This window comes from Oncorhynchus mykiss, chromosome 2, assembly GCF_013265735.2.
Source record: "Oncorhynchus mykiss isolate Arlee chromosome 2, USDA_OmykA_1.1, whole genome shotgun sequence".
Taxonomy (NCBI): Eukaryota; Metazoa; Chordata; class Actinopteri; order Salmoniformes; family Salmonidae; genus Oncorhynchus; species Oncorhynchus mykiss.
Window position 1 is genome coordinate 23905354 of NC_048566.1, and position 6676 is coordinate 23912029.

Sequence of the window (6676 nt, forward strand, 5' to 3'; positions counted from 1 at the left end):
ATTGCAAATTCGCCCACAACCATGTGACTTATTCTTATGTAGGTGAACTTTTCAAAGTACATTTTCTGTGGAAAAAGTTTGGAGTCAAGCTGTTCTACTTCTGTTCCACTGAAATGGCAATCAGATGTGTACAGTGCATTCGGAAAGTATTCAGACCCCTTGACTTTTTTCACATTTAGTTATGTTACAGACTTATTAAAAAATGGATTCAATAAAAAAAAATCCTCATCTATCTATACACAATACCCCATAACGACAAAGCGAAAACATGCTTTTACGTTTTTTGCAAATGTATAAAAAACAAACAGAAATACCTTATTTACATAACTAGTCAGACCCTTTGCTATGGGACTCGAATTTGAGCTCAGGTGCATCCTGTTTCCATTGATCATCCTTGAGATGTTTCTACAACTTGATTGGAGTCCACCTGTGGGAAATTCAATTCATTGGACATTATTTGGAAAGGTGCCTATATCAACCTGCCTATATAAGCTCCCACAGTTGACAGTGCATGTCAGAGCAAAAACCAAGCCATGAGGTCATATGAATTGTCCGTAGAGCTCCGAGACAGGATTGGGTCGAGGCACAGATTTGGAGAAGGGTTCCAAAAAATGTCTGCAGCATTCATGGTCCCCAAGAACACAGAAGCTTCCATCATTCTTAAATGGAATAAGTTTGGAGCCACCAAGACTCTTCCTGGAGCTGGCCACCCGGCTAAACTGAGGAATTGGGGGAGAAGGGCCTTGCTCAGGGAGGTGACCAAGACCCCGATGGTCACTCTGTCAGAGTTCCAGAGCTCCTCTGTGAAGAAGAGAGAACCTTCCAGAAGGACAACCATCTCTGCAGCACTCCACCAATCAGGCCTTTATGGTAGAGTGGCCAGACGGAAGCCACTCCTCAGTAAAAGGCACATGACAGCCCGCTTGGAGTTTGCCAAAAGGCACCTAAAGACTCTGACCATGAGAAACAAGATTCTCTGGTCGGACAAAACCAAGATTAAAGTCTTTGGCCTGAATGCCAAGTGTCATGTCTTGAGGAAACCTGGCACCATCCCTACAATGAAGCATGATGTTGGGCAGCATCATGCTGTGGGGATGTTTTCAGTGGCAGGGACTGGCAGACTAGTCAGGATCGAGGGAAAGATGAACGGAGCAAAGTACAGAGAGATCCTTGATGAAAACCTGCTCCAGAGCGCTCAGGACCTCAGACTGGGGCATAGGTTCACCTTCGAACAGGAAAATGACCATAAGCACACAGCTAAGACAATGCAGGAGTGGCTTTGGGACAAGTGTCTGAATGTCCTTGAGTGGCCCAGCTAGAGTCCGGACTTGAACCTGATCTAACATCTCTGGAGAGACCTGAAAATAGCGACATTCCCCACCCAACCTGACAGAGCATGAGAGGATCTGCAGAGAAGAAAGGGAGAAACTCCCAAAATAGAAACTCGGGTTTCAGGTAGCCTTCCACAAGCTTCCCACAATAAGTTGGGTGAATTTTGGCCCATTCCTCCTGACAGAGCTGGTGTAACTGAGTCAGGTGTGTAGGCCTCCTTGCTCACACATGCTTTTTCAGTTCTGCCCACAACTCTCCTATAGGATAGAGGTCAGGACTTTGTGAAGGCCTCTCAAATACCTTGACTTTGTTGTCCTTAAGCCATTTTCCCACAACTTTGGAAGTATGCTTGGGGTCATTGTCCATTTGGACCCATTTGCGACCAAGCTTTAACTCCCTGACTGATGTCTTGAGATGTTGCTTCAAGATATTCACATAATTTTCCTACCTCATGATGCCATCTATTTTGGGAAGGGCACCAGTCCCTCCTGCAGCAAAGCACCCCCACAGCATGATGCTGCCACCCCTGTGTTTCACAGTTGGGATGGTGTTCTTCGGCTTGCAAGCCTCCCCCTTTTTCCTCCAAACATAACGATGGTCATTAAGGCCAAACAGTTCTATTTATGTTTCATCAGACCAGAGGACATTTCTCCAAAAAGTACAATCTTTGTCCCTGTGTGCAGTTGCAAACCATAGTCTTTTTTATGGCAGTTTTGGAGTAGTGGCTTCTTCCTTGCTGAGTGGCCTTTCAGGTTATGTCGATATAGGACTCGTTTCACTGTGGATATAGATACTTTTGTACGTGTTTCCTCCAGTATCTTCACAATGTCCTTTGCTGTTGCTCTGGGATTGATTTGCACTTTTCGCATCAAAGTATGTTCATCTCTAGGAGACAGAACGCTTCTCCTTCCTGAGCGGTATGATGGCTGCGTGGTCCCGTGGTGTTTATACTTGCGTATTATTGTTTGTACAGATGAACGTGGTATCTTCAGGTGTTTGGAAAATGGTCCCAAGGCTTAACCAAACTTGTGGAGGTCTACAATTTTTTTCTGAGATCTTGGCGATTTTCCCATGATGTCAAGCAAAGAGGCATTGAGTTTGAAGGTAGGCCTTGAAATTCATCCACAGGTACACCTCCAATTGACTCAAATTATGTCAATTAACCCATCAGAATCTTCTAAAGCCATGACATCATTTTCTGGAATTTTCCAAGCTGTTTAAAGGCACAGTCAACTTAGTGAATGTAAACTTCTGACACTCTAGAAAAATGACTTGTGTCATGCACAAAGTAGATGTCCTAACCGACTTGCCAAAACGATAGTTTGTTAACAAGAAATTTGTGGAGTGGTTGAAAAACAAGTTTTAATGACTCCAACCTAAGTGTATGTAAACTTCCGACTTCAACTGTAGGTAACGTTGTTTTTACTGAAGCTATATCTGTACAGTATACACTGAGTGACTCAAACATTAGGATCACCTTCCTAATATTGAGTTACACTGCCCCCTTTTTCCCTCAGAACAGTCTCAAGTCAATTGGGGCATGGACTCTACAAGTTGTCGAAAGCATTCTGCAGGGATGTTGGCCCATGTTGACACCAATGCTTCCCTCAGTTGTGGCTGGATGTCCTTTGGGTGGTTGACCATTCTTGACACACACGGGAAACTGTTGAGTGTGAAAAACCCAGCAGCGTTGCAGTTCTTGACACAAACCGGTTTGCCTGACATCTATTATCATACCCATTCAAAGGCACGTATTTCACCATCTGAATGCCACACATACACAATCCATGTCTCAGTTGTCTCAAACCTTAAAAATCCTTCTTTAAACCATGAGTCTAAGTCCTGTCTATGCCGATGAGGGTTGAGAGGGGACAAAAGATAGTCCCACCAAAAATATAAAGGAAGTTTGGTCTGAAATGTCTGTCCTATATCTGAGAGATACATTACATGGTCAAAAGTATGTGGACAGTCCTTCAAATTTGTGGATTCGGCTATTTCAGCCACATTTGCTGAAAGGTGTATAATATCTAGCCCACAGCCATGCAATCTCCATAGACAAACATTAGCAGTAGAATGGCGAGTACTGAAGAGCTCAGTTACTTTCAACATGGCACCTTCATAGTATGCCACCTTTCTAGCAAGTCAGTTCATGAAATGTCTGCCCTGCTAGAGCTGCCCCAGTCAACTGCAAGTGCAGTTATTGTGAAGTGAAAACATCTAAGAGCAACAACATCTTAGCCGTGAAGTGGTAGGCCACACAAGCTCACAGAACGGGACCACCGAGTGTTGAAGCGCTTAGTGATAACAAATTGTCTTTTGCAACACTAACGACCGAGTTCAAAACTGCCTCTGGAAGCAATGTCAGAACTGTACGTTGGGAGCTTCATGAAATGGGTGTCCATGGCTGAGCAGCCACACACAAGCCTAATATCACCATGGCATTGCCAAGCGTCAGCTGTAGTGTTGTAAAGCTTGCCGCCATTTGACTCTGGAGCAGTGGAAGCGCGTTCTCTGGAGTGATGAATCAAGCTTCCCCATCTGGCAGTCCGATGGATGAAACTGGGTTTGGCGAATGCCAGGAGTATGCTACCCGCCCGAATACAGAGTGCCAACTGTAAAGATTGGTGGAGGAGGAATAATGGTCTGGGGCTGTTTTTCATGGTTCAGGCTAGGCCCCTTAGTTCCAGTGAAGGTAAATCTTAACGCTACAGCATGCAATGACATCCTAGACGATTCTGTGCTTCCAACTTTGTGGCAACAGTTTGGGAAGGCCCTTTCCTGTTTCAGCATGACAATGCCCCCCGTGCACAAAGCGAGGTTCATACAAAAATGGTTTGTTGAGATCGGTGTGGAAGAACTTGACTGGCCTGCACAGAGTCCTGTCCTCAACGCTGACCTCAAATCGCCAAACATCAGTGCCCGACCTCACTAATGCTCTTTTTTCTGAATGGAAGAAAGTCCCCTCAACAATGGTCCACATCTAGTGGAAAGCTTTCCCAGAAGAGTGGAGGCTGTTACAGCATCAAAGGGGGGACCAAATCCATATTAATGCCCATGCTTTTTGAATGAGATGTTCAACGAGCAGGTATCCACATACTTTTGGCCATGTAGTGTATAAGAAAGATCAGGATATACTGTATATATCCTTTTATATATATATTTATATGAATATATAAATATTATTATTATTAATACTTTTTTGTACACGTATTTAACTTTTTTTTGGCACTAAACAGTCTTTATAAATACTTACATTAATTTTTTCAACTGGTACGGGGGTTGAGAGGGGGTTTCATCCTAGAATAAAACTACTGACAAAACAACAAAACAACAGTGGAGTCGCAATTCAACGGCTGGCAGGGTGTACAGGAAATCACAGACTACAAAAAGAAAACCAGCCATGTCACAGACACTGACATCACACTTCCAGACAAACTAAACACCTTCTTTGCCCGCTTTGAGGATAATACAGTGCCACCATTGCGGCCCGCTAACAAGGACTGCGTCCACCCCCTCTCCTTCTCCATTGCCGACGTGAGTAAAACATTTAAACATGTTAATCCTCGCAAGGCTTCTGCCCCAGATGGCATCCCTAGCGCGTCCACATAGCATGCGCAGACCAGCTAGCTGGTGTGTTTACAGACATATTCAGTCGCTCCCTATCCCAATCTGCTGTCCCCACATGCTTCAAGATGGCCACCATTGTTAATGTACTCAAGAAGGCAAAGATAACTGAACTAAATGACTACCGCCCTGTAGCACTCACTTCTGTCATCATGAAGTGCTTTGAGTGACTAGTCAAGGATCATATCACCTCCACCTTACCGGACAGCCTAGACCCACTTCAGTTTACATACCGCTCCAACAGGTCCACAGACAATGCTATCGCCATCACACTGCCCTATCCCATCTGGACAAGAGGAATACCTATGGTTGAATGCTGTTCATTGACTACAGCTCAGCATTCAACACCATAGTACCCTCCAAGCTCGTCATTAAGCTGAAGGCCCTGGGTCCAAACCCCGCCCTGTGCAATTGGGTCCTGGACTTTCTGAAAGGCCGCCCCAGGTGTTGTAGGAAACAACATCTCCACTTCGCTGACCCTCAACACTGGGGCCCCACAAGGGTGCGTGCTCAGCCCCCTCCTGTACTCCCTGTTCACCCACGACTGCGTGGCCATGCACGCCTCCAACTCAATCATCAAGTTTGCAGACAACACAACAGCAGTGGGTTTGATTACCAACAACGACGGGACAGCCTACAGGGAGGAGGTGAGGGCCCTCGGAGTGTGGTATCAGGAAAACAACCTCTCACTCAACATCAACAAAACAAAGGAGATGATCGTGGACTTCAGGAAACAGCAGGGGGAGCACCCCCCTATCCACATCAAAGGGAAAGCAGCTGAGAAGGTGGAAAGTTTTAAGTTCCTCAGTGTACACATCACAGACAAACTGAAATGGTCCACCCACACAGATGGTGTGGTGAAGAAGGCGCAACGCCTCTTCAACCTCAGGAGGCTGAAAAAAATTGGCTCGCCACCCAAAACCATGACAAACTTTTACAGATGCACAATCGAGAGCATCTTGTCAGGCTGTATCACAGCCTGGTACAGCAACTGCACCGCCCTAAACCGCAAGGCTCTCCAGAGGGTGGTGTCACGTTCTGACCTCTATTTCCTTTGTTTTTGTATTTATTTAGTATGGTCAGGGCGTGAGTTGGGTGGGCAGTCTATGTTTGTTTTTCTATGTTTTGGTCTAGTTCTATGTTCGGCCTGATATGGTTCTCAATCAGAGGCAGGTGTTCGTCATTGTCTCTGATTGGGAACCATATTTAGGTAGCCTGGGTTTCACTGTGTGTTTGTGGGTGATTGTTCCTGTCACTGTGTTTGTTTGTCACAGGAGAGGACTGTTTTGCGTTTGCACATTTCTTGTTTTTGTTAGTTTGTTCATGTGTATTGAGTTATTAAAACATGAATAACCACCACGCTGCGCTTTGGTCCGCTTCTCTTCCTCCTACAGACGAACGCCCTTACAGAATCACCCACCAACCAAGGACCAAGCGGCGTGGTAGAAAACAGCGACGACAGCAGCAGCAGCAGCAACAACAACAGCGGCCGGTATCACAGGACTCCTGGACATGGGAGGAGATACTGAACGGAGAGGGACCCTGGGCACAGGCTGGGGAATATCGCCGCGCCAAAGCAGAGCTGGAGGCAGCGAAAGCTGAGCGGCGGCGATATGAGGAGGCAGCACGGCAGTGCGACAGGTACGAGAGACAGCCCCAAATTTTTTTGGGGGGGGGGCACACGAGGGGTGGAGCTAAGCCAGGTAGCAGACCTGCGCTC